Raw genomic sequence first — 16,497 nt, forward strand, 5'->3', positions numbered from 1 at the left:
GGAACACTGGAAGAGGTTGCCCAGGGAGGCAGTTGAGGTCCCTTCCCTGGAGATATTCAAGGTGAGGCTTGACGAGGCCCTGGGCAACCTGGTCTAGTTGGGGGTATCCCTGCTGACTGCGGGGAGGTCAGACTAGATGACCTTTGGAGCTCCCTTCAAGCCCAGATCATTCTATGACTCTATGGAGAAAAGGTGGCATGAAAGAAGGAGCAAGATCAGGCAACTGGGTAGAGAAGAGAAGCTGAAGGAACAAGCAGTTTGGGTGGAGGGAGGCTGTCAGGTAAGGGAACAGAGCAGGGAGGCAAAAAGCGACAGTTTTCTCCTCCCAGCTGTAAGCAGAAATTAAACACTACCAACATCTGAGTAACCAGTATCTGCTTAGGCATCCGACTTTTCAACCTGAGATAATTGGAGATGATGGTGGCAGGCTTCCTCAAATATTACTACACTTATGAAATATAACACTTTGCAATTTAAAAATCAGCCACACATCTTGAGGGACAAGCACTATCCTGGGAGTTTGCAAGATATGAGGTTGGCAATAAGGCTGTTGGCAGAGAAAGCATTTCCTCCCTGCTTGAATTCTCCTTTTTCTAAAAAAAAAAAAGAAAAAAAAAAAGAAAAAAAAAAGGTAATGGAAAATGTAATAAAATGTACCAAAATGCATGAAACCTAATCACATAGCTGCTTATTTGTATTCAGCAACCAAATCCTTCTGAGGGAGCAGTTATTAAGTGCACAGAATCCCATAATGCTCTTTAAATATCATGTGCAGAAGAAGCAGCAAAGCACAGGGGAAGTGAAACTGCTGTCTCATGGCTCTCTCTTGTTTTATCAAGCCCATGCCCTGTGCAGATTGTGGTTGTGGTGTTTGAATTGTGCCTGTGGATCTTAAGCAGTGGGAGAGTGCCTTCTTGCTATCCTTGGTGTCCATAGGGGAAGACAAGCAGACTCCAGTCAGTCCTAGGAGAAGGCTGGCTGGTCAATAGTGTGGCCACTTGCAGGCTGCACTTTGGAAAGCAGTTTATTAACAATTCAGTCTCACAATAGTGGGATCACTGAGGGATATGGAATGTTGTAGGCAGAAAAGGGAAGAGGGGAAAAACAGCAGGAAAAAAAAAAACAAAAAAGCAAGAAAAAAATAAATCCTTTTTCCCTTTTTTTCCTTACCAAAACTCAGAATCCTTTAGTCCAGAAAGAAAAGAAACAGAGGACCTATGGGGTCAATGATGTCCATGAGAGCCTGACTGCCACTTAGGGAGGATTTCACTCTGAGGTTCACCCTGCACCCATGCCAAACTCCATGGTTTTACCATGAACCATTTTGATGCCATTGCATTTCCATGAGACAACCTAGTCCTTGATCCCTCATGGACTTATGGCCATACTACAGACAGCGAGGGACATCAAGGCTCTGCCTCTGTGCTGGGGGTGAGGAGCCAGCAGTGGTCCAGCTGGACCCAAACATCTGCACTATACTTAGGAGGACAGGGGACTGGGACAGCTGCTGTGGGGCTGGCACAGTCACTGCTGCCTTGGTTCTTTTTCCCATGAACTGGAGCCAAAGAACCATAACCAATGTGCTCAACCTGTGGAAACCCCCCAGGGTGGGCAGGAGGCTGAGTCCCATCCTGAGGGTGTTGGTGGGCCCCTGCACACTCAAGGTCTCTGTGCACAGGTTTCTGCGGCACAAAAGCCTCTGAGCAGTGGAGCCAAAGTTGGTGAGAGACCCACTGCACTAGGACAAGGGACAGCCCCCACCCTGCAAGGGCTGGCTGTGCCTTCAGAAGCAGCGGAGGGGCCTTTGCCAGCTGCCCTTCATGTTTCTTCTTTGTGGGAGGGAAGGACTGGGGGCAGCCAGCAACTCTGGGATAATCCCTGGTACAGCATGAGGGGGCTGGGGCAGAGCTCCTCATGTGTGCTGTGGGTAAGAAGCTGACAGCTGTCTGCTTTGATAAAGCTGCATTTCATAAAGGAGCCATCTTTCTGCAGGTTGCTGCTTTGTATATGAAAGTGTCAACAGCAGCTAAGAATTCTTTGCCTTCCAGACATAAGAAATACTAGGGCTCCCACGTTTATATGCTTTAATAATAAAAAAAAGCAGATCTGAATGCATAAAAGAAAGCTTCAATCCATGAAAATTACTGCCCTGAATTTTGTGTCCCCATATCCTATTAAACTTAGAGGCGTAGAAGAGCTTCTTTTGGGGTGGGCAGGGAAAACCCGAACAAACAAGCAAACTCATAGGCTGCCTAGATGTGAATTGCGTTTTCTTTCTTCTTCTTGATTTTGTGAAAACCTGCTTGTAACTGAGAAGAGGAATGGTTTATCTTCAGCTGCCCTATTTACATTACAAGAGTGTGACCAAGAAATCAATGCACTTAGCAGAAGAGAAAGGTACCGCGTTGTAACTAGGTCATAAACACACTAACTCTCTTTTGCCTTGAAGCCCTGCTCTTCTCTTTTCTATTTTGTGTTTCAGCACAAAAAAACATTGCTCTTTCAAAAGCTCCATTCCCAAACTTTGCCCTGATGTGAGCTTTTGATTTTCATTTCTGAGCACTGCTGCATTGACTATTACAGGATGCGTACACTGTATGTAAAGTCCATCAGAATATGAGACTCACAGAAAGAATCAAGGCTATGTCTTGTAATAGCCTCTCTTGTAAATAATCCAACTAAAATATCATTTCCATGATTCATGTTGAACATTTAATCAAGGGTCAGATAACCCTTACTCATGTCATATTCCTTATTGGTACCTTATTGATAAATGTGATGGGTATTTTAACGGGCTGAACACACATGTTTTAGTGATGCAAGCTAAGATAATTGGGATGAGGAAAAAGACAGCTTGACCTGCAACAGAGCAAGTCACCTACCAATTCCCTGAATTTTTCTCTCTCCTAAGAGTTTTCACAGCCCCAGAGGAAGGTGGAAGATGGGTCTCAGTTCAGCTCACTGGGACACTGTCCCACATGGCCCTCCCATGACCATTCCATGTTGTGTAACTACTGTTGCTGAAGGTAACGTATGGCCCGATGAAACCCTCTATGGGCAGTGAGATAGGCAAAGAAAAATATTCAGTTATTCCACATGTTTTGATTATTCTGGTCATCTCAAGCAAGGATAGCAGTAAATAGTGTGGTAATTAAATTCCCAGAAGGTAGTAAGTCAAACACTGCTGCACAGGGCTGCCATGGTCTCAAAACACTGCAGCAGTGAGATCAGAGATTAGATGGTACTTCCAGAATGTAACAAAATGAAATTCAGTTTTGCAACAGGAATGCTAATGTGTATGAGCAAAAGTAATCACAAACAAGGATACACAGTGCAAGGGGAGATCTATGTTTTGCAGCAGTAAACGCAAAGGAGAAGTTAAAGCTAATGGGCAGCTAATCAGATATGTATTTCTGCTGTAAGACATCAGCAACAACGTTGCAACTGAATCAACGAATCATTGCTCCTTTGCCCACATAAACTCTTAGTAATTCCAACTTTCCTTGGGAAGTGGCTTAGATGGCAGGCACAGCACCTTGGGTAGAGTTACAGGAGATGCTGCAGTTCTTAACAGCACCAGTCTCACCACTGCCAAAGGAAGGGTGTTATGGGTGGACAGGGAGGAGGATGGAGGAGGAGGAGAAGAAAGTCGCTATTTCCTAGCAAAAGATTCAACACAGGGTGAGTACATGGGTATCCAAGAAGCCAGCAAGGTTGTGGGGAGACCTGTTGGTGCTGGGGGAGATGGAGGGAAAGAATGAGGGCTGGGCATGAAAAGGAGGGAAAACGGGGAGTACGTGGTGGTTCTGACTGTTAGTCCTGATGGCATGTTGTTGTGCTGTGGCTTTTTCTGCTTTATTCTAAAAAATGAAGAGTAACAATGAAAAATGCAGAATTTCTTGGCTCAAGAGGTTTCCTTTCCCCAAGTTGCAAAGTCCAAAGGGAAAAACCTTCTTTCTCCAATTTTGACAGAGAATGTGTTTCTGCATAAAAGTTCCTAGATATGGAAGTAGCAGACATATGTACATACACACTTTTTGTCATTGGTGCATTTACAATTAAGTACAGGCAAGACGTTCTTCCTATTTTCACAGTGGAGGCCATAAATGAGAGTCCTGCAGTTCAGTGGGGGAAACTGTGTATTAAAGTTTGGAAATGTGGGAAAGATCTGAGGTATTTGATACATGTTTCCCTTAAAACCTTATCTGTTTTTTAAAGGGAAAAATATTTATTGTTGTTGAACTCACCATACCTGACAGGAATTTCTATAAACCTGCACAAAACAGTTTTTTCTCCTTTCAGTTTCCACTGAAAGAAGTGAAGTAAATTTTGTGGCTAAAAGTAATGAAGAAAGTAAATCCAGATCTGGTCTAATTCAAACAGTACTGCAATTATAAAATGTTTAAGCATGGATTGCTTTGAAAGAACTATGTTGTCTACAGTACTGTTCAAGTTGTCCTTGCACTGCGGAGTTTTTTATGATACAAGTGTTGTTCCTACCTCAAGTGTTGAGCAATTGTCTGTCAGATCACGCAGCCTCTCCTCAGCTGGCAGTCCCTCTCTCGGTTCTACAAAAGTAGTGGCACAAGGGGGAGGCAGGTAAAATTCCTGCCTGACCACTTTACTCCCCCAGTCTGAATGCCCGTTTATTCATTTACAGTTACTCAGTTGCAGCTGGGCTGACTGGGACTGGGATTTATGCCATGGGGACCCATAACACTGTATACTTAAAAACACAATAAAAAGAAAAAGAGGTTTACTTGTTTTCTGAAATTGCGTCATTGAATTGGGTTACATCTTTAAGCTTTTCGCCACAAATCTGAGAACTAGAAACCTACTTTAAAATATAAGAGTCCTGTAGAACAGGGGCCTCCAGGAGCTGTTGCTTCAATGAAACACTGACATTGCAAGAGCCGTGTCATGCCTTACCTAAATGGATGCATCTCACCTAAGTCTGAGCTTGAGTGTGATTATATTAATGAAATTTTCTTTGCCCGTATTTTCCTCTGACTGGGCAAAATGAGACTTTTGGTTAATAAACCATGCTTTGTTGCCAGTCTCAAAACCCAAGTGATGTATGGCTTCCAAAGGTGGGTGCTTCTGATATACTTTCATTGTCTGAAAGGGCTTTCAGCCTTCCTTTGTAGTTGCAAAGCAAGCAGGTAGAGATGGAGGTGCCACGGGCAAGTGGAAAAGGAAAGATGGATCTTCCACATATGCAGCCCAGAAGCAATACTTTTTAAAATCAAAACAGATAAACAACTTTAAAAAACTTTGGTTAAAGTGGAGAAAGGACTTTTACAAATTATAGATGATGTTTTGCTGGCTGCAACAGATGGAATCTGGAAGGGGAAAGAAAATAACACTTGTATGATAGAAAAAAACCCACATATATTTTACACAAAGACGGTATCTGAGGGAAAGAAGGGGAATCATACTGATAAAAACAAAACAGTGTTAAGAAGAGTTGCTTCGAAGGATAAAAGGAAAAATCCCAATCCTAAATAGGGTACCCTGGTGTGCTCAGCATCTAACCTTTGTCCCCCCAGGTTTTGTATGGAAAGACACCAAATAGATCTGTCTCTTTGGGATTTCAGATTGGAAAGCAGCCCTGAGTCTGAGTGATATTATCTAATTTTCAGGTTTTAATACTGAAGAATGCACAGAGGGCTTGTGAACACCACCTCCCTCCCTGTGGCTCTGGTCTCACCCCTGTCTGAGCTGTGTGAGCATGTGGTAGAGAGCTGCAGCCCAGGGTCCCTCTACACTTTCTTTGAACTATCAGAAAAGGGGAAAAGGAGACTCAGATGTGGCTGACTGACATTAGCCTGCAGCTGCTTAAGGAAAAGAGGTTTCTGAGGTTGTACTCAGTGGATGCATGTACACGCACACTCCCACATGCATCTCTCTTGCCCTCCATTTGAATCCACTGATTGGCTTCCTACAAACCTGACAACGTGAAAAGGCCAAGTTCCCTCCCATACTCATTTCTCAAGTCCTTACGTACAAAACAATATGCACGGGCAGAAAATAGTAGTGGCACTGCAACAGAAGATGGAGCCCGTGGGGCCTCTGGACCAAGCTGGACACTAGAGAAGCCACTACAGACAGTCCAGCTGTACAGCTCCACCAGAAACATTTCTGTGGTGATTCCACCTTACGCAGATCAACTGTTTTCCTCTGCAGAAGAGGAAAGGGACCAGAACATGCTCTTTTGCAATGTCTGTTCTTACATGGCAGCATCTTGGCAGGATCCAGATGTCTCTCATGGCACGACAACTTCTACTAAGGGACCGGCAAAGGAGCACTGTAGCATTCATATTTGTGTACTGGCCAAATACGGTGAGTTTTATATTCTCCACAGGTTTCACTCATGCCATCTAACCACTTTAAGTAATTGGCTCCAGCCTACTGGAATTACAGCTTATTCCCACATGATTTTTCCTTCTTTTTGGACACATCCTTTCCCCCCTGTTTTCAGGTGCTTTCATTTTAATTCTTCCAAATTCAGAAAAATTAGAGCCAGGGTTTCCATAGCAACTTTAACTCTAATCCTTATTTGCATTACAATAAAATTATTCATTTAATGTTCACGAGGCTCTACTATCTAACCTCAGCATGAAGACCCTATTGGTTTGTTGAAGTGCAAGTCCTTGCCCAGATCTCCAGAGACAGTTAGGGATATGACATGTATATATGTTGTTATTATATTTTCAAGGGACAGAAGTACTGGGTGAGTCAGGAATGAGACTGGTTCAATGTTCAATTAATTATAGCTAAAAGGTAAGTTTTATATAGTTAGTGATGTTTTTTAACCACTGAGGAGGAAAAGGAAGTTATTTAAAACAGTAATTGCTGATGAAGTCTCTGGAAAGAAAATAGATGCTTGTATCAGATAATTGGTTTTGTTGGTATACTAGGGTCCTTAGAATTTTATTGCAGCTACTAACTGCCTAATTCAGTTTCATATAACAGTCTTGTATAAATCTCATGTAATAGTCATATATTATATGTCTCATATAACAGTCATATATATACATCCATAAATTCAGTCTCGTACAGCAGTCATTTATAAATACTCATATACGCAGTCTCATAGCAGTCAGCATGTGTCGGTCTGAGAGTTTAAGACTAAAAACTTTTTTTTTCTTTTTTCTTTTTTTTTCTTTTTTCTTTTTTTTTTGCTAAGTGTACAGTTTTCTCATTTAACTGCATATCCAGCCAACACATCCATAATTGTCTCCATTACAAAAGTATGGACTGGCTGAGCTGAAAAATATCTGTGTTTGGAGACAAACTTCTAAGCCTATAGTCAGATATTTCCAAAGACATCACTTTTTCAAAACCCTTACTGCCATTCTAGCAACCAAGTTGATGCCATTAGCTTCATTTATGTTGATAGGTATTTAGTGCTTTGGAAAATTAAAGCAGTTATTCGAGTGCCTAGCAGGGAATAAATTACATCATTCTAGACAACCACTTTTAGAATCTTGTATCTTGGTTTGAATCTTGTTCTGAATATAGGAGAGGATATTAAAAAAAGAACCTGAAGCTCACCAGGAAAATGACTTTTCAATGAGGACTTGAAAATTCAGGAACTACTTATGTCTTTCTGAAAACAAAAATATTTATGTATTTTTTGAAAAAACCCACCCTAACAGATATCCTACGGGCACACAAATCCTTATTTCTTGGAGAGCATCTTCGGCTGTAAAGATGAAATGGGATCATGGTAAAGTGCAGTTGCCTAAGAATCGTGCAGCTGTTAGTTGCAATGACTTAGAAAGGTTGGTTGATGGATGTGCGGACAGTGGCAGCCATCAGGGGTCCCACAATGGAAAACTGTTTTGCTTGACAGTGGGGGTTGTACCCCTGACAGTCTGCTACTGGCTTGGTCTGAGGAAATGCTGTGGAAGTCTGTGTTTTTCGTTTGGAAGGGAGGCAAGCAGACTAGCTGGGCTCTCAATCCTGGCAGCACTAAAGCCCTGGCCATAACTATTATTCCAGTTCCAAGGTTGGATTTTAACCTGTTCAGTATTCACCTATTTTAATGGGTTATCATGAAAATGATGGCTGTTAAAAACACAGCAAGAAAGCAGATGGTGCTGGAGGGTCTTTGAAAGATGGGTTGCTCCTGTCACTCATCTATGGTCATTTCCATGGCCCTAAGTGTTCAGAGACATGGCTATGTGATGTTTTTTGCAATGTGTCTGGAAATCTACACTTTTGTCAGCCTTGGTGGTTGGTAGTGAATCATGGCTGCTGAGGAATGGCTGGATGGTTGGTTTAATTCTTGCCATTTTGATCAGCTTCCACAGATGCTCATCTCTGAACACAGCCATGACGCCTCTCACAGGTTTGTTTGTTTTCTCCATTCCTTGGACTTGTCCATTGGGTGTAAAAATAACAATAAATCTCCCCCCCCTCCCTAATTCAGAGAATAGCTTTATGCAGGAATGCTGTTGTGCAGTTAAGTGGTTGTGGGGTGGCTTGTGATGCTGTGAAAAGACTGCCAGCGGTGGATCTAACAACGCATCCCAGCAGTCCAAAGAGGCTGAAGAGCCAGCTACAAATCGACAGCATAATATTCAGATGGTGAGCAAGCAGTATTGTTTTGGGGCTTGCCATAATAGTTGTGATTTATATCATGTCTGTACAACTGCTATCAACTTTCCAGAGAGAGTTGAAAACAAAACACTCACAGGAAAAGATACTTCTGAGAGTAGTAACAGGGAGAGGAGTGCGCTCTAGGGAAAGAAGAGAAGTCAAATGCTACAGCATTTTAATGAAGTTTCCATACCATGTTATGTAAGTACTAAACAAAATAAGAATGTACCTTATTTTTGCAATATTTTTCACTTTATTTTATGATACCGGAGTGTGGTGGGTTGAGCTTGGCTGGCTGCCAGATTCCCACCTAGCTGTTTACTCACTCCCACTCCTTAACAGGACAGAAGGAGAAAATAAGATGAAAAAGCTCCTGGGTTGAGATAAAGGCAGGGAGATCAGTTACCACTCCATTGCAGAACCAGCAGGAACAGCCTGTGTCCAGCAAAGGGCAGCCCTTGACCTCCTTCCACAGAGGCCACCACTGCAGTCCCCCTGCTGCCAAAACCTTGCCAGCAACACCAAATACACAAGAGTCATTAAACTATTCCTTTTTAATGAGCAGTTTTTGGCTTCGTATGCATAAACTTTGTTTACTTGCCAATAACTCTCCTTTTCATGCATATTTAAAAATCCCACCCGCTCTCCCTACCAGTGTAATTGGTAATTCTTTAAGTAATTCTGCCAAATAAAATTCTGGTGGTCTGGACTAGTATGCTTTTTCTTTTTTTCCATATTTATGCCATGTGGTGCACTGGTTTAATCAGAAGGTTTTACATGCCAGTGCTGAAAACAAGGAAATTATCAGAAGCATGGCTAGATAAATGTTAATTTCTCTGCATCTAACCAGCTTCTGATGCTGCATGACGTCTTCTTTCTGGACCTCCAGGACTTTATATTGATTTCTATACCAACCTAAATGAGAGTTGCATGATACCATTCCTTGGTAAAATGAAGTGTGTTTTACAAGCTGACGCAGGATAGACCAAATCTTAATTCATTCATGTCTGCAAAGATCATAGAGGAGATCAGAAAAGTGACTCTATAGACTTCTTAATCTTCTCTGCTATAGGAGATGAGCTTTCAGGGTCTTCATTGTTTAGGCAACTGTTTTTCATTTCGTCAGTGTTATGGTCCCCATTTTCTGCTCCTGCTCATTTGGGTCAGGACACTCCTGTAATCGAAGGAATAGGTGGATTCACACCAGTTATAGTGCCCTTGGACAAGTTCTTCAGAGGTCAGCAAACCAAAGCCTTTGAAGCTGTAGACCACAAGTCTATCCTAAAGCATATTTTGGATATCCAACAGAAGATTTTACCCCACTGGCTCATTGGTCAGAGTTATAAATCTGTGTTAACAAGAAACTTTTTCTTCAGAATCGTCAGCACTGTCACTTCAGTTGCCTTTAATGACAGAAGTATGTAGTGAGTAACCAAACTTATTTTAATTTCATAACTTGCTGACTGCGAAAACTCGTTATTCTCTGGCTTTTTTTTTTTTTTTAACTGGTTTCCCCCATAACAATTACAGTTTGGCTAGTAGTATAAATTATCATTTGCTTAAAGCTGCAAATCACAAGTTATGTATTCCCCAAGCCCGCTTTGCCTAGAACACGTCTAGCTTAAAAGAAGTTTCTAATTTCTTGTATTATGGTAGGTGGTGACACTGAAGAAGAAGAAGTTACTTCTGCCTGTAGGTTTCTAAAGGCTTGAACATGCAGTAAATCCTTTGACATCTAGATATCATAAACTGTATCATAATATATTGGTCTTAATTATTGATGGGTTTTACACACTGAAAGCTGTATTGCTTTGGGGTTTTTTTTTAGTTTGGTTTTGAGTTTTTTAACGATTTTGCAGGAAGCAGTTTTTTCATTAATTCTAACCAAATGCAACATTTTGGCAGGAGATGGAGAAATTCACTGCAGCATCCACACTGGTCACGGTGCCCCTCTCCTCAGCCTTGTAGCTGTGAACGTGGGCCAGGAATGAGACAGTGAGAGCGAGTGGCTCTCCAGTCAGTTGACTGCAGGCCTGTGCCACAGAAAGGCTGCACAAGATGGGAATTTGAAGCGACAGTCACATAAATTAAATCATTACATATATCTTGTGATTTCTAGTTCAAGTGACATTGAATACTTTGCTTTTTAGTTACCAGTAACAAGTCAAACTTAACAGCTCAGTGAAATAAACTGTGGACTAAAAGAGTCAAGGAACATCCTGATTGGACAGTGCCTTACTAAAGCTACTTAAAAAAAAAAAAAAGGCAAAACGTGTTGAGAAAACAGTAAAGTTGTCCTTCTTTGCTTAAGGCAACACTCAATGTGTGGTGGACTAGAGAAAGGGTTTATATTCTTGGTAATACTGACTAACCATTGAAGTGGGCAGCCATTGAACACAGTAGCCAGCAGACAGGCCCAAAAGATTAGCAGTCTTCCAAGCATGGTGTTCAGAACTGGAAACTACCTCGTGACTGCAAGCTGCATACAGCACACAGCTATGAAAATACCATTATTATTATTAACAAAACACAGCTGTTGGCTGATGTAGACACAGGTTTTCAGAGTCATATATTTTTCTGGAGGAATTTAGTTAAGAGAACCAAATCTCTTCTGGTTGTCAGCAGTGACTGTTTTCTTCCAGTTGTTGTATATGTGTTTCAGAAAAGTAATCACCTAGAAAATCCAGCACTGCCTTTAAAATCCTTGAAGAGTCTCCTTTTTCCTTCAAATGAACAACTGTGGGAATCAAAGCTGGTTTCAGACTGCTTCTTTACCACCTGTTGCACTCCTTAATATGGTCCAGCGAGACTCCCATAGGTTGGCTCAATACTGCCTTTCTCTGTACTGCCATTTCTATTAACAACCAGTGTTTAAAGTCAAATACTCTTTTCCCTAATAAATGGGAAGTTTTAGAAGCAGTACATGACATTTTCTGTCAGTCTTGGTGCTACTTTGGGTACAGACTCCATGTAGTTCCCATAGAAGTCTGACAAGCTAAGAAGGGTGACCTATTTCTAAAGTGAGGGTGCACTAATAAGCACCACTAAGGCTACAGCCTTCAAGTACTAGGTTGCCAAGACTTACAACTTTCCAGCTTCAGTCTTATAACTTTTTTGGACAACTGGGTTTCTGCAACTACTCCTCAGGCCTTTCACACGGCACAGTACGTATGTAATGAATTTTAATGCTGCTTCCGTTACAGCTCAAACTTAATCTGTCTTGAAATTGGAGCAAGTACGTGATTAATCCCCTCAATGCTTTCACTGCACTATAATGAAAGCTGCTCATTAGTCCAATATTTGCAGATGAGAAAACATTTATCACAAGCAAAGGCTTTTACTTAAAACTTGCACAGGTAACAGTTAATGTGTCATCACAATGTGCTTTTGCATCATTTGAAAAAGATAAACAAGGCAAAAAAAAAAAATCCTTTAACAAATATTGCAGTGTTCTGACTTCATTAATATATCCTCAAGTGCATTTTTAAAGGGTTTAACCAACAGAAGTATCTGTAACTATTCTCTGGTGCAGTGTATCGGACACTGTGCCCCATCTTAACAGTAAGTAACTACATGCCACAGCATCCAAATTAAATAAATGAAGTTTCAAGTGCCAGATCTGGGCATAGTTAATCCATTTCCCCTAGTTTGTATCCACATACTTCTTGTGCCTTTAAAAATATACCGTCCCAATGACTGCGATTAAAAGAAGTCACCTACTCACAGACACAGAATAACTCAAAAAACTGATTCAGAATCTGGGAATTTAATTTTGTTAGTGCTTTTAATGATTTACTTTATTGTAACAGCAGGCACCACTTCATAAATAAGACGTTAAAACAAAATTCCGTTTTAGACTTTGTTTTCCCCACTCTCCCATATTGGTTGACAGTGATCGATAGATAACCTTTCCACAGCAGGGTTGGGGACTACTGATATCCCTGATGCCTGTTGTTAGGACATTTCTTGTGTCACTGGCTGACAGCAGCATGGTCTTGAGCAGAAGATCAAGACCAAAGTGCTCTAAGGTGCCCTGAAAAAGCATGATTTTCTTCCATGTACCCTATTGCTTCTACCCCAGATGACTATCTGTATGTCTCCATCCTTGCCATCTCAGTGCAACAGGGAGCTTAGTTTTCCATTTATAGTAGCTCTCAAAGCCTCTTGGGAGTGTTAGCTAAAATTTTCCAAGGCATCCCAGATTAAGGGCTCACTAAATTTCTCCTCTTCAGTCTGAAGCTGTCATTTGCTTTCTGACCTCCAGAGAAATTCAGGCATGTACATACCTACATCCCACCAGAAAACGAGGCTGAGGCATCAGTGTGACCATTGTACTTTTCCATACTTTTAGCCATTCAATTTCAGTGTAAACGCTATTTTAAAATGTTTTAATGGCCACCGGATACTGATATGTGACTTGTGACAGAACTAGTCTTTTATGCTATATTTCTTTCACACCTCAATGAACTGTTAATTATTCCTTGCAGGTCAGAGGACAGAGTTCACAAAGTCATCTGGCAAAGTGTTTCTGAGACAGGGCACGTGACATAGGGTTATGGACCCTCTGCTAATGAACGGCTGAGTGGCTTCTGGGTTTCCCTTGAAGAGATCAAATTACATATTCCTGGCTAAAATGGGAATCAGAAGATTTCTTCCACTGGAGGAGAGAGTACAGCATGTTTTAGTTTTCTCATTTTAATAGACATTTATACAGCTTCACAGCACAGGAGTGACAGGATGAAGAGCCAAAGCAAGTGAGGCTGCTTTCTAATGTAAAGTACAAATTCCCTTAATTGAGGACTCCTTAAATGCATGGCTTTTAGGGCTTTTGAAGGAAACGAGTTTGGTTACAGGTGAAGCTTTTCCAAGGTCCTATTAAACAAATTAAGATTTCTTTAAGTCCAGTGCTGTGGTAAGTGGGCAAGCATTAGACATTACTACCAGAGTAGTCAGGTTTCATTCAATTTTATTGTGACTCAACACACCTTTTTGCATAATGGAAAGGTATAAGGTAGTTGCAGTAGTAGATAAATGTTTAATGGTGCCATACTCTACAATTTAGAGCTTGGCCTATTCTTGGTTTTCATCCTGGAGTTGTGACACACTGGTGAAAATGGCAACATAAAATCTCCTAACAAGCTAATATTCACAGCAAGTTATAATGCTTACGCAAGTGAAAAGCATATTGATTTTCATGCCAGCCCTTTCCACTATAACTTCTGCCATTTAAGGGCTTGATGAATTGCAAAGCTTTTGCTTTGATTTCCTTAATAGTCTCTAGAAAAGGTGGAGCAATAAAACAATTTATCAGCTGTATCTGTGAGAGAAAAGGAACGATGGACAGTCTGTTGTGTTGGAAGATGTTAAGTGGTGGAGAATATAGGTGCTTAAATTTGGATTATAAATTTTTTATACTTAGGCTTATTATTGTATTTGTAAGTCATCTGCCACCCTGGAGTTTATATACTGATTTGCCTTTAGGCTGATATTTTTCAGCCTGTTCTGTTCAAAGGGATTTCTTTCTAGGAGAAACCCTTGTAATTTGATGGGACAGGGGAAAGGTGCCAAAATATTATATACTCACTAATAAAACTGGAAATCCTGAGAGTAAAAGATGAGGTCACTTTTCTTTTGCTGGCAAATAACAGCCATATTTTATGTTGGTTTGTTTTTTCCCCTGTTATATGGACAATCACCGGTCACTGGACCAAAGGTGGGAAAACACTGCTCTACTGACACTAAGTTACATATTTTTTAGAGAAATGATGAGAATGATGACAAACTAACAGAGGAAATAAGTGATGAAAATGGGAGATATATTGTTTTACTGCTGCATTTGTATTCCATTTCTTGTTGCAGTCAAGTACGGAACTGGGACAGGGTACTGGTTCATCATCAAAGCCCAGCCTGTACTGGAAGAAATTGCTAAAACAAGGAGTTGTGAAATACTTGGCAGTACTATGTTCCAGAGTAAATGCTGTTGTTACAATGAATTTCCATCTACAGACATATTTTTTCTGACTTTTGTCTGGGATACAGGGAAGGAGCATTGCACTTGGCTTTGTTCAGAAGCTCTGCTTTCCTACTATATAGGACTAGGAGCATCAGTCATTCATGTTTAATACAAGATAATATTTCTGAGAAAATATCAAAACATGTTTTATTGCCTATTTATATTTTGCAGCATCATTCCATTTTAATGTAAAGAACACCTGTAAAATTTTGCCAATCTCATATAAAAAATGAAAGAATTCAGAGGCTGAATCCATCACTGTCCAAGTCTGTAGCCTCCGAATTTCTTTTAAACTTGTATAGAAATATCTCCACTAATATGGATTTTTTTTTCTTTCTTTCCTTGTGACCAGTCTTCAAAGTTAGACCAGGTTGTATCAATATTATCCACAAGGCTTATTTTCTCAGGTTACAGATCATGTTTTTTTCTTAGTAAATAGTAAAATTTAGCAGGCAGCTGTCCCTGCAACAGCACAAAGAGCAACTCTTTTGCTTTGCAGCATGTCTTCATCCAAAACAACTTAAGGAAAAAATCAAATAAGTGGAAGGACTACAGATGACAGAACAGGCTCTTAGTTTTGCATGCAAGCAGCCAAATGGGACTGCAGTGTGCTCAGTTCTCTCTTCCACAATCCACAAACCAGGGGGCTGGCAGGGCTTTGACAAGAAAGTGCTAATTGCTCAGAGGAACCTGGCTAAAGACGGTTATATCTACACAAAGGCGGTGGAGGTGGCAGTACAACTGCTGCTCTGGGAGGCTGGTGCTTCCACAGACACTGGAACAATGGTGTGTCTTGGCTGGGCAACTGGTGGGTTTGGCTGGATGGGGCTGTGATGACTCCAGACAAGCCCAGCAGGGAGAGGTAAAGAGGTGGAGGAGATGGACTTCTCCTCCTCTTCATTTCTGTTCTTCTGTGCCTGTCCTAGCAAAATGGGTGCTGAGGAAGGTTGAAGAAGGAACACTTTGCAAAGTATGAAAATATTCCTTTTCAAAGTACTAGTATTCTATGATTTACTGACTATCCACTTTGGAAATTTTAATGAGCTTTTTCCTCTAAACTTTGTACTTTTTGAAGAACAGGAGAGGTAGGAGAAATCAAGAAGGTGGAAACACTCTCTGTGTCTCTCTTTTAAGAACAGAGTTTTCACTATAATCAGCTTCTGTCATGAACTACCCAGCAGACCACAAAAGTGTCATACAAAAATCTTTCACATCTATTCATTTAATTTCAATTAAATTTATAAAGGAGGTTTTTAAATTCTGGGGGCCTTGGACTCACACAGAAAATTTTGTTGTACAAATTCCTTTTCAAGAGCAAATATAGTACTGTGATGAAAACTGCAGTCTTTCTGCACTAAAGGGTCAGCATTCCCCAGGAATGAAATTGAAAATGAAAAGGCATTTCAGGCAAAAGGAAGTAGAGGAATAAATAGATTTCCTCTTGCTTGTCTTTCTATGAACAGACACAATAAAATTAGAAACTAAAATTTTTTCAGTTACTATTAAATTCTAAAAGCAAAGAAATATTATACGGATGGTATGTTGGAGAATCATTATTGATACCATTTAGTGAATTGATGAAACTGAGTATACTGTGAGTATCCCAATCAAAATCATTTCCACAAAGCATGAGGTTTGTCAAAAAGAGGCTTCAAAATGCAGGCTAGCTTTTACTTTTCCTTAAGTACCTCTTTAAACCAGATACAGAAAACAAATGGCCAGTTCCCCTCTTCCCCATTCTGAACTGGCGGTTATACCTGTTCAGTGGGGCCCTGCTCTGCACAGGCCTGTCTCTGTTTCTGCAAGGGGACTGTCCCTGGCCAAGAAGCAATATTCAATGGGGTGAACCCTCCTCATTTGTTCAGACAGTGCAGGGC

The sequence above is a fragment of the Calidris pugnax genome, unplaced genomic scaffold (genome assembly GCF_001431845.1).
Source record: "Calidris pugnax isolate Ruff unplaced genomic scaffold, ASM143184v1 scaffold188, whole genome shotgun sequence".
NCBI classification, from domain to species: domain Eukaryota; kingdom Metazoa; phylum Chordata; class Aves; order Charadriiformes; family Scolopacidae; genus Calidris; species Calidris pugnax.